The 20237-nt window shown below is 35.4% G+C and overlaps 1 long non-coding RNA gene across 1 annotated transcript in view; it reads right to left on the bottom strand.

Annotated features, from left to right (window-relative positions):
* The window catches only part of LOC112670766 (uncharacterized), a 134984-nt gene extending 134293 nt beyond the window's left edge, over nt 1-691 (bottom strand). The window contains exon 1 of the long non-coding RNA XR_003143194.3: nt 521-691. This is a non-coding gene — a long non-coding RNA (uncharacterized LOC112670766). The remainder of the gene's footprint in view (nt 1-520) is intronic.
* Nucleotides 692-20237: the final 19546 nt, after the last annotated feature.

The following is a 20237-nucleotide window of genomic DNA, read 5'->3' as shown; positions in this document are numbered from 1 at the left end:
GCCCTACTCATAGACACAGCCTTGTCGTATCTTGTACCATATGTGAGATGGCCCTCTACTCAGACATGTATCTTGACTAGGATATCTTATTTTCATAAGGTTTCAATCCAAACTTCAATAAACCAACTATTCACCAAATCAAATGCATGTGACCTGAATTGCCAGTTTAGATGATCTGCAATTAAGCTTCATGGAAAATTGCCTAAAGGAAAAGCAGTCCATTAGTTTTAGGCATTTTAACTTTTATCCTTGATTCAAATTGTGCCATCAACAAGCTACAATCCTGAACTATGCAATTTTGATGGTATTTTAACTTCCATTCAGATATATCATATGCGTGATTCAAGTGTCATCAGTTCCTACCAAGGATATCATAGACATAAATCTCGAATTTTGCTATCTAGCTTGGTAGGCTTGACCAGCACAGCAACAGGCTCTCCAGCTCCCTACAAGTATCACTTCCCCACTCCGTCCTTTACCATGGTATATCTCAAGAGTCCGGAGAAGGTGTGCTACTTACCTTGTAGCAGCTATGCTGCTGCCAGAAGCTATCACTTATCAAACTGGCCTTCAGAATGCCATAGTCTCTCAGTTTACTCCAGCAAACACAGTATTTCTCTGTTTGTGGCCTAGGCCATCAGGTCCTATATCTTACCCCCTCTGTTCCATATGAGGATGCCAAAGCTGAAGGGTAGTCTATAACACAGTACAATAGAAAATAAGCCTCCTTTTAATGTCTTATATCATATTAGAGGAATATGAAGGCAGTATTGTATAAACCACAACATATATAAATAGCTATTCGTTTTATTTATAAGCTCCTATATTTTTAAGACCTAAACATATGTTGATGTGAACAGGGACATTATTTTTGGTGTTTTTCTCCTTCAGCCACCTTGACAGTAGTGTTGGCTAACAACTTTCAGTTATGTCTCACTTCTGTAGTAGTTTTCTATACACTCAATAGAAGCACTATTCTCGCTTCTTCTCTGGACACTATATTCATTGTGACAAAGCTTCCCTACAGCACAATGTGTAATACAGGGAAGGGAAGGAACAGATGGCTCTCTCCTCAGGTACTTGTCATAAAACTTAGAATTACTAATGCTTGTTCCCATAGTCAAATGAAGTCATTTAGGAACACTGCTCATGTTTATGCTGTTAACTCATCTCCATACCATGCCACCAAAACCAACTCAAAAATGAGACCGTGGCAATGCCTTTTATCTTCTCTCTTGCTCTTATTGGCTGGTGTTCTTGCATCAAAACAAATCTCTTCCTAACATCACAGAAACAAAAGCACCAAGCAGAACATCACATGCAAATCAATACCGGCAAGGTCACAGGCCCACAGGCTTCCAGAAACAGTCATTCATTTTGGGCCCAGTTAAAAGTCTAGGCCCTGGCAAATACACATAAATTGTACAAGTAATGAATAAAGAAACCATAATCTGGTGTCTGCAGCTTTGCCTTCTCAGCTTCTCTCTACATCAACGGGGCTTGTCTCTCTGACCTCCCATTTGTTGTAGTTCCGTGCTTATTTGTGGAACTGACTGCTTTAATTTCTTCTTTCTGGTTTAACATTTCTCTAGCAATGCTCTGCCTCTAAATGGTCTTATGAATCTTTCTTCCTGAACTGCCCCTTAGAGGTCACAGGCTAGCATCACTGTGCAGGTCTGGCCTTAGAAGTTTGGTGTTCAAACCTATAATGGCAGGCACAAGGTAGATGCCTGATGAATGTTTGCTGATGATTCTGAATTCAGAACCAATAATAAATTACTTTACTTTATTACAGGATCTCACTGTTCTGCAGCTGTTTCTCATCCATTTTTGTCACACTATATCATTGAGCCACATTCCCCAAAGCTTTGGCTGAGCTACAACCTGATTGTAAATTAGACATCTCTGGAAAATGTGTTAAACTTGTTCATGGTAATAGTTTTTTTTTGTGGGGGTAGGTGGTAGGGACTGTTGTTATTGTGTTGCTGGTGTTGGGTGAAAATGAAACAGCTTTGCTAATATAAATCCAAGTTAGATAACTCAAAATGCCAAACTCAATGGGTAGTAAAGACTTGAGCCAGCATTGCACATAGCCAAGGGCTTTCTTAGATCTAGATTAACCAAAAAGCAACCTATTTAGAAGAAACATAAAAATATGAATAAAATATATTCTAGTTATAATCAAATACATAGGAAGTAAACCTGTTTAAGTCTTCAAATATGAATGACATTTCTAGCTATCATTTCTTAGAAATAATATCAATTATCCCAGAGTTATCAAAATCTATGTTTCAAAAATATTCTTTGGACTTTGGACCTCAGTTGTAGACCTAAGTAAGTATTGGTATATCTCTAGGGGTAGCTGTATCACTTGTAGATATGAAAAATGTCTACACTCATGCCACGGAATTAACAAAAAATTCTACTACTTACAGGACAGTAGCAACTGATCATCTTTTCTATGTAGGCTTAGACTTTGCATACCCTTCGTAAATACTCCCTGTTCAAATCTAAAATGGACCTAAAGCATTTAGGAATGTTAAGTAATGTCAGCATATGCTACATCTCTATTTAATTATAAACTCTTCAAGGGCAAAGGCATTGTTTCCTACCCCTGTGTTGTGTCCACTATAGTACCTAAACAGGATTATTCATTCAGCAGCCTCCTAATAAACACTGGTGACTGTACTCCTTCTGAAACATACACTTGCCCTGCTTAGGTATCTTTCAGTTGATTTGTCAAACATCATAAATCAGTGGTTCTTTTTTTTAAGGATGTTATTTATTTATTAATGAAAAAGAGAGAGAGAGGCAGAGACATAAGTAGAGGGGGAAGCAGGCTCCATGCAGGGAGCCTGATGTGGGACTTGGTCCCGGGACTCTGGGATCATGTTCTGAACCAAAGGCAGATGCTCAACTCCTGAGCCACCCAGGTGTCCCATATCAGAGGTTCTTAAACTGAGAATTGAGAAAGGTATATGTTCTAGTATGGAAAAAGGCTGAAATTTTTATTTTCATAAAACCTCTACTGAAATTTAGCATTTCCTTCAGTTATGAAGGTAGGTAGTAACAGCACAGAGTAGTATTACTGGTGTCTATGACTTTGTAATCAATAGAAGTCAGAGGTGATATTACACCATATTCTGGTAATTTTTTATCTTTAAATTTATTTTATACTCGTAACTATTTGAAATAACATGAGTGATTGGGAAGCCACTAAATCACACATGATTAGAATTGTCTATTTACAGATGTTAGTGCAATCTACCTGCCAACTCATGGGCAGCTCTGTGCCTGGTGATCATTCAGACACCTAATAATAAAGCTGCATATATTTACATCAGTGATTCAGACATCTACATTACTTCCCAATTCTCCATATCTATACTTGTTTATTGATTCATTTGTGCAATAAGTTAGCAAAGACTACCTTAGAGCTTAGTGATCTTAACTACACTAAGCAACAACAGTCTATATAATGATGTCTTAAAAAAATAAATTTAACTTTCAACGTGTCTTGTTTAAGGCACTATAAATAAGCATATATTTGAGTATATCATAAAAAATTGTAAGTATTTTCTTAACTCTTTTGGTATGGCACAAAGCTTTCAATGAACATATGTCTCAAGGAATAGAAAATAATGGAAATGAAAGCAAGTCCAGGTATCTCATGTCAGTGATCACTGATTAGTAAACTTTTTTATTTTTCTTTCTATCTTCTAATTGATTGGTTCGTCCACAATGGAGTAAAACTTTGTATTCATATGTCAGTATAGTGCCAAAGAATTCTATGAAGACTCTCTTGAATGGTCACTGTCAAGATTTTCAACTTTGAGAAGGGAGAATTGCCCTTGGCATCTATTAACCTTTCAAAGTTGAGTAGAGTAGAAAATGGTGAAAATAAAGTGTAATTAAACCAAGTATTCAACTTGTGAGACAAAAGGAACTCTTTCTTAAAGAACTAAACCCAGTGAAAGCAATTTTGGGATATAGATAGAGTTTTTATGATCATTTTTATTGAATACACATTTAAGAGTTCATTATTCAGGGATTCATTTTTGAGGTCTCTGTACCACAATAATATTTAGAATTTTCTTACTAAGAATCATCATTTATTCAAGCTGAGTATTTGAATTGAACTGAATCCAATGTTCTAGGAAATAAAGTCACGCTAGTAAAAGTCAGTTGCTGAGCAATCAATGGAAACAGAAACTTTGTGTATGAGACCATTGATTATTTGCTATTGGGCTGGATAGAAAAGACACTACTATAAGCGGAAGATTTGGTCATACCATATAGACATGATGGTTCTGTATAGTTGTTACCTTGGCAACAGACTTTGCCATAAATAAACAGAAAGACAATTTATGGGAGGCATTAAATTTCACCCCAGGAGAACACTGCAATTATGCAGTTTTTCTGTGACAATATTGCCTTCATGAACTCCAAAATCTATTATGCACTATTTCCTATAATATTACTTTCTATAATTCTCTTCAGCTGGAAAAGACCTCAGCTATACACTTAATGTGAATTGTGATAATAGCATCTAGGTTACTAAGAAGTTCAAATGTCTTTGAAGATTATAGAAAGTAAACAGAACTTATAACAATATTTTTAGTTCTGGATTTTGTGTCTATTTTACTAACTGACAAGAAATAACAACTGGACTATAGGTTGATTTTAGAAAAATATTCACAATTAGAATGAATTTTATCTTATTATTTCTTGTATTTCGTTTCATTTACCATAACACTGTAGTTTAAATTATATCAACTAGGCTCATTTCACTTAATTTCACACTTAAGAGACAACGCAAATTTGGAAATCACACATTTGAGTCTAAGAAAACTCGATTCCCAAATAAGGAAGATGAAGAAATGAGGAGATTTAAAGGCAGAATTAATAAGCTTGCTTTAATATCTCATATATTTAGGTGCCTATTAGGTGCCTATTAGATATCCAAGTAGAAATGATAAGAAGGAATTCAGTTATAATAGTTAAGAGAGGGGTTGAGTCTGGAGCTACATGTTGGAAGCCCACAACACACAGATATAATTTGAAGCATATCAATGGATAGGATCTCTTAGGGAGTGAGTGGTCAGAGAGAAGAGAACAGGTTCCAGGCCTAAGATACAGACCACTATAAAATTTAAGAACTGAAAAGGTGAGGAATTTCCAGCAAAAGATACTGGAAAGGACTGGTAATTGTGTTAAAAAAAAAATCTGGAGAATGTGAGTGAAGAAATGCTTAAAGAAGGAATATGAGGGCAGCCTGGGTGGCTCAGCGTTTAGTGCCACCTTCGGCCCAGGGCATGATCCTGGAGTCCCGGATGGAGTTCCACATCAGGCTCCCCATGGAGCCTGCTTCTCCCTCTGCCTGTGTCTCTGCCTCTCTCTCTCTCTCTCTCTCTCTCTCTCTCATGAATAAATAAATAAAATCTTAAAAAAAACAACAACAACCAAAAACAGAGAAAGGAAAAGCTTGTGGAAAGATGAAGGTTTAGTGTTTGTACTTGTTATGGTTGTTTTAAAATGGGATATATATAATGTTTACATTGTGATGGACACGATTCAGTACAGTGAAAAAAAATTAATTATTTAATGAGTGGGAGGATAATTAAAGGATAAGGCCTTAATTCTGATGAGGTATAGAATCCAGAGCACAAATAAGATGACCTTACATTCCTTATAATATAAGAAAAGGCAAATTGCAGAGGTATACCTACAGCTCACTTGCAGGAAGATGTAGAGGTTCTTTTAAAATTACTTCATTAAAAAAAATAATAAAATAAAATAAAATTACTTCATTTAAAAAAATAAAATAAAATAAAATTACTTCATTTATTTTGTTGAATTAATAAGATAGCTCATCATCTGAGAGTGAAGATGAAGGAGGAATGGAAGATTAAAATGTAATGGATAAGATATGAAATAGTATTCTTAAAGAATAAGGATACAAACTGATTATGAAAATGTCACAGAAGCATTGGGCAGCATTGGGGTTTTATTTGAATTCTGTGATTTAGAATCTGAAATGAGACCAGTCAGCTTGGCTGTATTTTCTTCAGCAATGTTGCTCTGATGTACATCTGGAGTAGGCAGAGAGTTTGATTTAACAAGCTTTGGAATTTTGCCAAGAGGAAGGGAGAAAGAAAAAAAGAATTATGGGTATATGCAAAAGAGTGATTATAATAGTGAATCATGGCATTTAATTCTGTGTAAGAAAAGAAATGAGGACATAACATGGGTGACAGTGAAATGCTAATAGAATGAATATATTGGAGTTCTGAGTCAGGTGAAAGAGTAGTTGGACTTAGGGTGCTAGAAAAATAAGATGGAAAGATGGAGTTGGTTGGCAAAGACAGGGATACTTGTAATTAAGAATTTAGATCAGTTGTAGTTATCACACACAGCAAGACCTGGAATACATTAGAGTATATGGCTGAGATAAATAGAGAAAAAAAATCACTCAACGTGGGCAGGTCAAGAAATTAATAAGTCAGAATATTGAACGTATTATATAGATGATATACATGCAATTGAAATTACTCTGAGAAGAATTGGAATGATGGTGAAGAAAAAGATCTTGAACCAGTTGCTATTATCATCGATAAATGAAAGAAAGTGGCCATTAGGAATGAAGATAACTGGAACAGAAGGTGACAACATGAGAATCAAAACTGGGCTTTTTATAGTGGCTGAAGAAACAATATCTGGAAGGAGCAACGAGGAAAGTTGAACTTATCAGACTTCTCACCACCTGAGAAGTCTGTAAGAAAGCTAGCTTCCAATTAAGAGTAAAAATGAGGGCCCATTTATAGAATATGCAGAGCCATGTGGAAAAGAGACTCTGGGTAATAAGAGATGCCTATGAACCTTGGACTTTTTAAGTCCATTGACTGAAGTACACAGAAATGGGAGACATGATGAAATTACTCTCTTCAGTAGAAGCTCTATGTTAGTTTTTCACCTTGGGACAGTTATCAGGTAATTTATAGTGGTAAGTCAGAGGGTAGATGGTTTTGATGAATATTGACTTAACCAGGAACATGGAATAGTCTATACCCCTCTTGAGCTCTGTTAAGTAACTGTTAAGAATAGGGGGATAGGGATGCCTGGGTAGCTCAGTTGGTTGGTGTCTGCCTTCAGCTCGGGTCATGATCCCAGGGTCCTGGGATCGAGCTCCACATCAGGCTCCCTGCTCAGTGGGGAACCTGCTTCTCCCTCTGCCTCTGCTGCTCCCCCAGCTTGCTCTCTCTCTCTCTCTTTCTCTCTCTCTCTGTCAAATAAATAAATAATATCTTTTTTTAAAAAAAGAATAGGGGGACAGCCTTGCTAGGAGCATAAAATTTCAAAGGTTATAAAATATAGCACTTATGACTCACAACTCATCAGGTCCCATAGGGCTTTGCAATGACACTGAAATGCAATAGCAGAATATAGTGAAGATCTGTTAATGAATTTTCCAAGAGGATTCTGCATTGTTAAATCAAAGGTTGCTCTTTTATGGAAAACATCAGACTACTGCAGAAAGGCAAGTTAAAAAAATCTCCTGTTAGTAAAATTCATACTTTTTAATTACTGACTCTGAGGTATAACCAAATATTTAATGGATTGGTAAGAAGGAAATAGATGACCCTAGAGGGGAGTGGAAAGGCAATGAAGAATTCACTATTCTAGCAAAAAGAAAAAAAAATAATTTTATGTATAGAAATCAGTTTCTGCAAAAAAAAAATGCAAGACTAAAAGAAGTAATTTCATTATTTAAAAACATAATAATATTTGACTTAAGAAAATGTGACCAAGAGGGACACCTGGGTGGCTCAGTAGTTGAGCGTCTGCCTTCTGGTCAGGGCATGATCCCAGAGTTCTGGGATCGAGTCCCACATCTGGCTCTCTGCATGGAGCCTGCTTCTCCCTCTGCCTATGTCTCTGCCTTCTCTCCGTATCTCTCATGAATAAATAAATAAAATCTTTTAAAAAGAAAAGAAAAGAAAATGTGACCAAGAACAATCTCTGACAGCAATCTACACAGTCTACCTCATGTTGAACTGAATGACAAACTACAAGTCTAAAAACATGTCCAATACTCTGTACCAATCTGCAGAAAGACTGTCTTATATTGGATAGATCATTACAGACGTGGTATAACTATAAGTCAATTGAATTTGTTCTTCCTAAAAAACATCTGAGCCTATTATTCAAGAGCTGGGATTTCTATTTCCATTACTGTCTTTCTGACTACAGGTCTGTGTTGTTCAGAATACAAGATGTGCATTACAGAGAAATGCCCAATTTAGAGAAACAGCATCATCTTCTAACTCTCTAGGGATAGGATGACAAAGTTATCAGCAAAACATAGTGTTTAAAATGAAGTCTTCCATGCTTTATTTCTATCATTCATATGAAGAAATCCTAAAATTTCTTTACTAAATAATTTTCCTAAATGTAATTATGTATTCATGCATTTAATCATTTATAATCATTTTAGTAGTGTCCACTCTGTACCACACACTGTGCAGGCACTGCAAATATAACCATGAATAAAACAGATACAATTCATTCAGGGAGATAGCTACAAGTAGACATAATAAATAATTGGAAACTATAATTAATATATAGTTAAATACCATGTCCTTACAGAGGCTACAATATTACAGGAATATAACTTAGATTGTAAAGTCAAGAAAGTGAAATTTAAGCTTATATTCCCACAATTTACTTGTTAATTACAAATGAGAGAAAAGGTGCCTTTCCAGTGAAGAATTCTGGTAGACGCTAAAAATGAACAAAGTTATCATCACCAAATATGGAACAATAGATGTGATCACACTGAGAATATACAATTATTTCTTTAGTATTCCTAATTAAACAAACAAACAAACAAACAAAAACCTAGGGCAGCCCGGGTGGCTCAGTGGTTTAGCGCCACCTGCAGCCTGGGGTGTGATCCTGGAGACCCAGGATCGAGTCCCACGTCCGGCTCCCTGCAGGCAGCCTGCTTCTCCCTCTGCCTGTGTCTCTGCCTCTCTCTGTGTCTCTCATGAATAAATAAATAAAATCTTTAAAAAAAATAACCTAAATCTAACCATCAGGCAATTACTGGAAAAAAAAAAAACCAAAGATTTGGCTTGGATTTATCAATGATGTCCCAACTCTTTTAATGATAATGAAAAGTTGAGAGACTGTTTCAGATGAAAGGAGACTAGAGAAACTAAATGTGATGTAAGACTTTGGAAAGGATCCTAGAGGGAAAGGGAAAGTTGCTAGAAAGAACATGGAGCCAACTGGCAAATTTTGACCATGGAGTACATATTAAATGAAAGTATTTTATTGATATTAATTCTCCTTAATTTGATAGAGTACTATTGTTATATAAAAAGAATGACCTTATTCTTAAGAGACAGATACTAAATTATTTAGTGGTGAAGGATCATGGTATTTTTAGCTTACCCTGAAATGATTTAACATAGAAAGAGAGACGGAGAGAGAAAGAAAGAGATACATACAGAGACACAAAGAGATAAATAGAGACATAGAATGATAAAATACACACAAATGATGAAGATATTTATAAATGGTGAATGTAGGTGGAAGTTGAATATGTGTTCATTATACTATTCTTACAGATTTTTTTGTTTTAAATTTTTTTCTAAATAAAATTAAAAGCTGGGATCCCTGGGTGGCTCAGCGGTTTAGTTCCTGCCTTTGGCCCAGGACATAATCTTGGAGTCCCGGGATCAAGTCCCGCATCTGGCTCCCTGCATGGAGCCTGCTTCTCCCTCTGCCTCTCTCTCTCTCTCTCTCTCTCTGTCTCTCATGAATAAATAAATAAAACATTTTAATAAAAAAATTAAAAAATTAAATTAAATTAAAAGCTGTTTGAACTTAACACTTGATAGATGGAAGAATGGATTTTACCAACATGGAAATTATTTTAAGCAAAGAGAAAAGGTTGTGACAAGGTTCTGAGGCAGGAAAAGAGAAGAAAATGCCATGCGATTTAGCTGGCCTAAAGAGGGTTTGGGTCTCCCCTGAGTTCAGAGATTCCTCTACTCTACTGAAGAAGCAAGCCATCCATCATAAGTTTATAGCTACAAAGAAATGCATTCTGAATATAACCATGTGAGACTGGAAGAGGATCCTGAACCTAGGATTAAACTGAGCCCAAGCTAACACCTTGATTGCAGACTTTTGAGAGCCTGAGGGGTGCACTGTGATAAACGGTACCTGAACCCCCACTCGCGATAATATATGGCATTATCTTAAGTTCTAAGTGTATGGTAATTTGTCACACAGCAATAGAAACTAATACAGTTGAACCTTAACACAGGTTTGAACTTCATGGATCCACTTATACACAGATATTTTTCAATAAATACAGTACAATACTGCAACTGTAAGATAAAGTATATAATACATATAAAACTAATTATTATTAGTATTAATTGACTTTATGTTTTTGGTAAGACTTTCAGTCAACAGTAGGCTATTAAGGCAAGAGTTACACTTCTATTTTCAGTTGGGTGGGGATGGGCTCCCCCAAACCCAATCAACTATATACTATGCAAATGACTTAGCACAATCTTGGAAAAGAAAAGTTGGAGGACCTGATTTCAAGACTTACTATAAAGCTTCATTAATCAAGATAGTGTGATTTTGGTGCAAATATAGACAAACTGATCAATGAAACAAAAATTGGGAATCTAGAAATAATCACAAAAATAGTCAACTAATTCTTGACAGTCACTTAGGCAATGTGATAGGGGGAAAACCAAAATTTTCAGGAGATAATACTTAAAAAATTTGAATAAACAAATAGAAAAAAAACAGCCTCAAACCTTATTTCACACCACACACAAAAGTTAATTCAAGATGGATGATAGTCCTAATTATAAAGCCAAATGTACAAAGTCTCTAGAAGAAAGCATAAGAGAGCATCTTCATGATCTTAAGACAGGAAAAAATTTCTTTTTTTTAACCTTTATTAAGTTTTTTAAATTTTAACCCTAGTATAGTTAACATACAGTGTTATATTAGTTTCAAGTATACAATAGAGTGATTTAATAATTTTACACATTACTCAGGGCTCATCATAATAAATGTACTCTTAATTTCCTTCACCTATTTCACTCATCTCCCTACCCATCTCCCCTCTAGTAACCATCAGTTTGTTTTCTTTTGTTAAGACTGTTTCTTGGCTTGTTTCTCTTATTTTCTTTTATTATTTGTTTTGTTTCTTAAATTCTACATGTGAGTGAAATCACATGGTATTTGTCTTTCTTTGACTGATATATTTCACTTAGCATTTATTCTAGCTCCATCCATGTACTTGCAAATGGCAAGATTCCATTCCTTTTTATGGTTGATTAATATTCCCTTGTGTATACGTACCACCTCTTCTTTATCCACTCATGTGTTGGTGGACATTTAAGCTGCTTCCATATTTTGCTATTGTAAATAATGCTGCAATAAAGATAGAGATACATGTACCTCTCTGAATTATTTGTATTTTTTTTGGAAAATACCTACACGTACAACTACTGGATAGGAGGGTAGTTCTATTTTTAACTTTTTGAAGAACCTTCATACTGTTTTCTACCGCGGCTGCTCCAGTTTGCATTCCCACCACAGAGGATGAGGGTTCCTTTCTCTTCACATCCTCACCAACACTAGTTTCTTGTGTTTTTAATTTTAGCCATTCTGACTATGGCTAAAATTCTGTATGTATCTGTCCAGTTTTTGCGGTACCACTTGTTGAAGAGACTATCTTTTTCCCAATGTATTTTCTTTCTTGCTTTGTTGAAGATTAACGGACCACATAATTGTGGGTTTATTTCTGGACTCTCTACTCTGTTCTATGATCTATGTGCCTATTTTTGTGCCAGTACCACACTGTTTTGATTAGTATAGCTTTATAATATAACGTGAAGTCTGGAATTGTGATACTGCCAGTTCTGCTCTTCTTTCTCAAGATTGCTTTGGCTATCCCGGGTCTTCTGGTTCCATACAAATTTTAGAATTGTTTTATTGTAGCTCTGTAAAAAATGCTATTGGTATTTTGATAGAGATTGCATTAAATATGTAGATTGCTTTGGGTAGTAATGGGCATTTTAACAATGTTTTTCTCCCAATCCATGAGCATGGAATGTCTTTCCATTTCTTTGTGTCATCTTCAATCTCTTTCATCAATGTCTTATTGGTTTCAGAGGACAGGTCTTTCACCTCTTTGGTTAAGTTTATTCCAAGGTATTTTATTACTTTTGGTGCAACTGTAAAAGGGATTGGTTCCTTATTTTCTCTTTCTGCTGCTTATTACTAGTGTATAGATATACAACAGATTTCTGTACTATGATTGGATATAGTGCAAATTTACTGAATTCACTTATCAGTTCTAGCAGATTTTTTAGTTGAGTCTTTGGGGTTTTCTATATATACCATCATGTCATCTCCAAATAGTGAAAGTTTTACTTCTATACATATTTGGATGCCTTTTATTTCTTTTTGTTGTCTGACTGCTGTGGCTAGGACTTCCCGTACTATGTTGAATTACAGTGGTGAGAGTAGATATCCTTGTCTTGTTCCTGAACATAGAGAAGATGATATTTCACTGTGGGTTTTTCATATGAGGCCTTTATTATGTGGAGGTATGTTCCCTCTAAGACTACTTTGTTGAGGATTTTCATCATGAATGATGCTGTATTTTGTCAAATTCTCTTTCTGCATCTAATGATATGGTTCTTATCCCTTATCTTAATAATTGATGTATCACCTTGATTGATTTGCAAATATTGAACCACCTTTGCAACCCAGGAATAAACCCCCCTTGGTTGTGATAAACAATTTTTTAAATATATTGTTGGATTCAGTTTACTAGAATTTTATTAAGAATTTCTGCACCTTTGTTCATCAAAGATATTAGCCTGTAGTTCTGTTTTTGTGTAGTGTCTTATGCGGCTTTGGTATCAGGGTAATACTTGCCTCATAAAATGAATTTGGAAATTTTCTTTCCTCTTCTTTTTTTTGGAATAATTTGAGAAGAATACATATCCAGCCTTCTTTAAATGTTTGGTAGAATTTGCCTGTGAAGCTGTCTGGGTCTTGCACTTTTGTTTGTTGGGAGTTTTTTGAATACTGTTTCAATTGCTGGTAATCAGTCTGGGAAAATTTTCTATTTCTTCCCAATTTAGTTTTGAGATGTTATATATTTCTAGGAATTTATCTATTTCCTCTAGGTTGCCCACTTTGTTGGAATATAATTTTTCATAATATTCTCTTATAAATGCTCGTATTTCTATAAGGTTGGTTACTATTCCGCCTCTTTCATTTCTTGTTTCTTTTTTAAAGAAAGGCAGACTGCCACATGTAGCACCTCATTGGGATGTGTCTGGAGTCTTAGAACCTGACTATCCTACATTTTCCTACAAACGGACCTTGAAAGCTTGTCTAGAGGTTCTAGCAGTGTAATGCAGCTACTCAATTACCCTCAAGTGAAGAACAATCCTCCTCTTTCAGGGAAGGTTGTCCTCCTCCACCAAGTGTGCACCTTTGGGAGGGACACACATGGAATGATGAGGGAGGAAGGGGACTGCCCCCTCGCCAGCCAAATCAGCCAAATCAACTCTGGCTATCAATGTGGTGACATGTCATTTTGTCTGTGTATGTTTCTCCTTATTAAAAGACTCCGTTAACAGGATTCAAAAAGTAAATTGTGGTCTAAGAGAATACATATACCCAATACATGATACATAAATAATAAGCAATAATAAAAAGATAAATAACCCAATTTATAAATTGGACAAACTGACATGCACAACCCCATAAAAGGTATTTGAATGGCCAATAAGCTTCTGAAAAGGTATTCAATATCATTAGTCATCAAGGAAATGCAATCCCAAAATTAGAAGGCTAAAATAATAAAAACTGATAACAATAAAGGTTGGCAAGGATCTGGAGCAATAATATGAAGAATAATAAATATTGGCTATAGGATTATTTTAAACAGTGAGTTAACTTTAAATATTTATGTCTGTTTTATTCTCTAAAAGTCTAGCTCTTATATAAAATGAGGTATGTAGGGATCCCTGGGTGGCGCAGCGGTTTGGCGCCTGCCTTTGGCCCAGGGCGCGATCCTGGAGACCCGGGATCGAATCCCACATCAGGCTCCCGGTGCATGGAGCCTGCTTCTCCCTCTGCCTGTGTCTCTGCCTCTCTCTCTCTCTCTCTGTGACTATCATAAATAAATAAAAATTAAAAAAAAATGAGGTATGTATAAAACATACACAGGTGGAATCCTTTAGGTTTGTTCCCACCAAAATATTGATCACTTTCTAAAGAGTGACTTCTGCACAGGTAATTATAGAAAACAAACAAACAAACAAACAAACAGAAACATTTTATGGAAGATTTTAAAAGCAAAAATGAAACAGTAGCCATATTATTTTTACACACAGAGGTAGATGCTAAATATTAAGAGTTATGGCAACTCACACATGGTGCCTTTATCCACTGGCTCAACCTGGTGGTTCAATACAGCAACCAAGTCAGCAACTCCTCCAGCTGATCTTGTCAAATCTTATTCTTATCTGACTCTTGAGCCAGGTGTGTAGTTAGTTTTTTGATGAAAGGCACCAGGTTCTCTGATAGGTCACACCCCGCACTGTAGTTAAAACCCTGGATTCCAGTCCAACCTCATGGGTTTCTGCTTATACTTGCAGATTCCTATTTATTCCTGATCATTTCCCCACACTCATTTCTCATTCATCTTTCCTTCTCAACATCCTCCCCTATTTTAGGCCACAGAACCAGAAATACCCACAATAGCATCATAGAAACTAGTCAGCTTCCAAAGTTCTCCAGGGTCAAATTCCCATAGGAAAACACTTATTATATATGATCCCTGTGGTTTTGCTTCTCTGATTGAATCTTGACCAATACATTCACCTCCTCTATGACCCAACAACTCCACTCCCAGATATTTGCTCAAGAGAAATAAAAACATATGCTCCCAAATAGCCTTGTACAAAATGTTCCGACATCTTTACACATAAGAACCAAAAACTATAAACAAACTAAATATTCATAAACATTAAAATAAGTGGATAAAGTACTTATATACAACAACATAGGTGGATCTCAAAAACATTATTTTGAATGAAAAAAGCCAGAAAAGAGACCACATACTCTGATTCCATTTATATAAAATCCAAACACAGGCAAAAACTAACTTATCTCAACAGAAATCAAAATGTCTCCATCCCCAGGGGGGACTAGAGGTGAGCACAAAGGAACTTTCTGGGTTAAGGAAATGTTTTATATCTTCATTGGGTATCAGTTCCCAGGAATACATTTGTCAAAACTCACTTACTATATATTGATCAGTTCATTTACTGAATGTATATTTTACTTCAGTAAAAATGTATTCATGAAAGTGAAGAATATTATATATTTTATAATATAGGTATATAAAATGCTAAGAAAATATGATCAAAGAAGATATTAATTCTGTTTGAGGAGATTAGGGAAAAATTAATAGGAGGAGGGGCATTTGTGCTCCCGCTTTAAGAATAAACAGGCAATGCCCTGGCAAACAAAGTTGAGAAGGAAATGAGGGGAATCAGCATGAGGAAAGGCTGAATGGTGCGCAAGTACATGGAGAGTGGGAGCTCCATGGAACAGTATAGAGTTCAATATAGTTAAACTGTATGACAGAGGAGGTACCAGCCTGGAGTTACCAGGTATACCTGGTATACCTAGAAAGTTAGGTAGAAGCAAGTTATAAAGGGAAGTTTATATTATGCTAATAAATTTTAATTTTATTCTACTGTGAATAAATTATTAGGAATGGCTTTAAAGTAAAGCAAAATATTGACAAAAATTAATTTGTATTTTAGAAAGATAAGCCTGTCAGTATCCAGTATACCTGGGTTACTGTATGTAGAGGAGAAGCAGTGAGACCAATTAGGAGATGAGCATAATAATTCAGCAAGGGTTAATAATAATCTGGATGATGTCAATGATTGTTAAAAAAAAGGAGGGGCACATATCAGAGATATTTCTGATATTCAACTATAAGGACTTGAGGGTAAAGAGATGAGTCAAACAACTTCAATGAGCGTGGCTTGACCAACCAGCTCCTGCCGTTAGCCAGATGTACCTACGTAGAAAAAGAGGTCGATTTTCAGGGATGGAAACTAGTTCAGTATGAGATGTGATAATTTCAAAGGGCCTATCAGGAGTTCTAATAGAGTTATTCAATGAGTGATTAAAATAGCCCCTTTTTGTATATAAAGCAGAGTACAGCTATAGATCATTTGCATAATTTTTCCTATGCTAATCTTTAACAAAAAGAGAAGGTAAATAATGTAACCCATGATTGCAACTGACACTAGCTTTGACACAAAATATGGAGGTTTAGGGTCCTGGGCAGAGAAATATTGAAATAGATGGCCATTTGGTGCTGAAAGTGGTAGGTACACAGAATATCCATGCAGGGGAAGAAGAAAAATAAAAAATAGGCCTGCGTGAAATGAAAGGATTAACTGATCAGAAATTTTAGTGCAGGTAGGGAGAAGATCTTTAATGGGGGAATAAAAGATGGTTTGAAAAAAAGAATACTTGTTTAGGGATATAGTAAGGTAACTCACAAAGACTGAGTTGATGTTATAATTTATGGCTAATAAGCAGCTTGTGGTGCAAACAAAAAAGGCAATATATATATACACTGACTGGTAAAGCCTATAGTGGGACTAAATCATGGGTATTATGTGAGCATGTAGGAAGTCCATCTAACCTAGTCTTTTATGAGTCATTTTTCTCATCAGGTAGTAAACTGCTTAGCTAAGTCTACATAATAAACGGCCAATGTATAAGTTAGAATGTAAAATCAGTTTTCTCAGTCTTACCCTGCAAAGTACGTACATCAAGTCTATAAAATAGTGGTAATAAGTCTAGTTCTCAATTTTCACAATCTAGGACTTTGTGTACAACTCAAAAAATCTGGCTATAAGACTCCTATATATTAAGCTAATTAAAAAAAACACTCCATCTATAATACATAGTTAACATGTCCTGTGATTTATGGTCCCTTCTTGTTAATGGATTAATGGTCAGGGCATATGAGCAACCAATTTAATGAATTAGACTGTAAATATATTTTTCATGAACATTAAAATGCAGCATCTCTGTGAATTTTCTATTTTAAAGGTTAACTTTCTGTCATAAAACAAAAATATTCTAATGTATAGCCTGGTTCAGTGATTGATTTTCATTCCTAGATAATTTTTTTAGAGAAAAGTCCTCTTAACTCTTTTCTCCTCATCCTTACTAGAGAGCTTAACTGAATACTAAAGATTCTACTAATCACATAAGGGGTACACAAATCAACTATGTTATGGGCACAACATACTACATTATGTTTGAGATTAAATTGAGGCTCTAATGAGCAGAGATGGATTTATTCTCATGCAATCATTGACCAGTTTTGGCTACAGATTTATTTGAATAGTTAAGTAATTTTTTTAAAAGTTGTCGAATACTAGTTTTAATATTGACTTCAAACATTTGTCTGTCATTTATGATATTGTAATATATAATAATACATATTTCATTTTGGCCCCTTTCTGCACAGGTCTCCTAAAACCCTTGGAATTTCCTAAATGATTACAGTCAAAAAGGTGTCTTGATATTCACAATAAGCCCTTTTCAACTTGAGTTTATGCTAATGAGGTAACTTTTAAAGTTAGAAAAGCACTGAAGGATGGGGGCTGGTTGCCAGGGAAATCAACCACATGATTGGAGAGTTGGAACTTTGAGTTCCACCCAGCTGACCTCCAGGGAGGGGTAAGAGGCTGGAAATTATATCCATCAACATGACCAATGATTTAATCAATCGTGCCTACGTAATGAGGTTTCCATAAAAACTCAAAAGGGCTGGATTCACAGAGCTTACAAGTTGTTAAACATATGGAGGTGCTTGGAAAGTAGCATGCCTGGAGAGAGCATGAAAGCTCTACACCCTTTTCTCACACTTTGCCCTAGGCATCTCTTCCATCAGGTTGTCCCTGAGTTATATATTTTATGATAAACTGGCAATATAGTAAGTAAAGTGTTTCCGTGAGCCACTCTAGCAAATTAACTGAAGCCAAGAGGGGGTCATTGGAACCTCTATAGCTATCCAATAGAAGCCTGGGTCATAACCTAGGCTTGCAGTTGCCATCTGAAGTTTGGTGGGTAGAGGAGGCAGTCTTATAAGTCTTATAGGACTGTGCTTTTCATATGTGGGATGTGACAGTGTCTCTAGGTAGACACTATCAGAACTGAGCTGAACTGTCAGAGAATTACTTGGTGGTGTGGAAAACCACATATATTGTAATTGAGAGCAGAATTATAGCATTATATATTCACATCCAGATTTTTATGTATCTGGACTTACCACAACTAGTTTTGTCATATTTGTTGATGACAATATTTATTTGCATATAAGACTAACCTTCACCAGAAAAGAGTTTGTTTATTTTACTCGGGAATGATTCTTGGTAGAATGCCCAGCATATAATAAACATTCAGTGACTGCTTATTGAATGAATGATTCATATTTAAGAAGAAGGAAATATATGGTTACCAATAATAATTATTGAAAAAAAATCTAAGGCTTGTACACGGAGTTGTTTCCCAAGTGGCTGGTCTCTCAATATAAAGAAAATGCAAGACAAACTATTAGGCATAATGCAGTTAAGTAAGAAGCTGAACCTGAATGACTAGTCTTCTTGGTTAAAATGTTTAAAATAATGACCCCAAGAACTGGGTTAACAGGTGCCACAGTTCTTGGCTTTGGATTTGGGGAAGTTTTCCAGGCTTGTTGCCTCCTACAGGCTTCAGACCTACCTGTTAATCAACTCTCCTTAGTCTATGTCAATTCTCCTCATAAATATGTCTCATTTCAATTCATAGCCTGATGATTTGTCAAACTTTCTTTCACATTTGCAACCCAAATTCATAATGGTGACCTATATGCTATCCCTTTAGAATAATACCTCCAGACCTGGGTGCTATAATAGAGAACAACATGTCATATATTTGAGATTGTAGGTAGTCATTGGTAATTCTCAAATAATAATATTTAGGGAAGGGGGGCCAGATGGCAGCAGGAAGTACATATATATATAACACAGACATTAAGCCAAAAAAAAGAGTAGTTAAAAGAGAAAATCAAATTTAATATATACTACAAACAGAAAGAAAAATAGAAGATGCCATGAGAATAAAAGATTACCATAGATGTGTCAAGGCCTCAGAGGCCAAATCATCTGGTTTACTCTGTCACTTGAGTTAGACAACTTAGCTCTGTATTTATAACTCATAGAGGTCTGATTAAAGTTTTTTATTAATTTTACTAAATTTCTGACCAAAATGGCAGGATATTTCTGGATTCCTACAGACATGATTTAAAAGAACAAAAGAGTAGAAATAAAATAGAAAGTCCAAAACTCAGAAAACAAACATAACCCAAGAATACAACAATAATGAGCCAGCATCCTTAGCTTAATGGTGTTCTGGGACAATCTAAAACTTCTGAGGAGAGAACTCAGGTAAATGTTGTCGAAGTTCACATACAGAGAATGAAAAATATTGTGAACAAATTCCCTGAAAATGGCTCAAGGAAGGAGCAGAAAGGAGAAAAAGAGAATTCAAATAAAATTAGTAAAATTAGTAGTGTTTTACTACTAAAGCAAAGAGCGAAAAGGAAAGACATGAGGAAAGTTGCAAGAATGGATATGTTTAATATTTTGATTACAGACATAATCTTAGATTTTACCAGATTGTACACTTTAAATTTAGTCAATTTATTGTTTGTAACTATACCTCAATAAAAGTGTTAAAATCAATACATTTGTATCTTCTATCGCAGAGGCTTTGCTTGTGAAACATTTGGCATAAATTCCCTGTCTCCTCTGCAAAGCAAGACAATACTTTAAAAATGCTGTAATTCTAATGAGATAAAAGTCTATGACTTTTGGAGTGAGAGCTCTCATGTTGGCTGTAGCATTGATAGCCTGAAAAGTTACAGAGTTGCAGGAAAATATCCTTTTTTAAAGCAGTCTTCAAAAAGTTATGCAAGAGAAAAATAGAAATGTGGTTCACGAAGTTACCTAAGAAAAATGTATTTAAAGATAATATCACAGGCAACATTTCAGATGACAATTATGGAGTTTTAATTAGTCTGCAAGCTTCCA

Source organism: Canis lupus, chromosome 14, assembly GCF_003254725.2.
Source record: "Canis lupus dingo isolate Sandy chromosome 14, ASM325472v2, whole genome shotgun sequence".
NCBI classification, from domain to species: Eukaryota; Metazoa; Chordata; class Mammalia; order Carnivora; family Canidae; genus Canis; species Canis lupus.
This window is presented reverse-complemented; position numbering and strand designations above follow the sequence as displayed.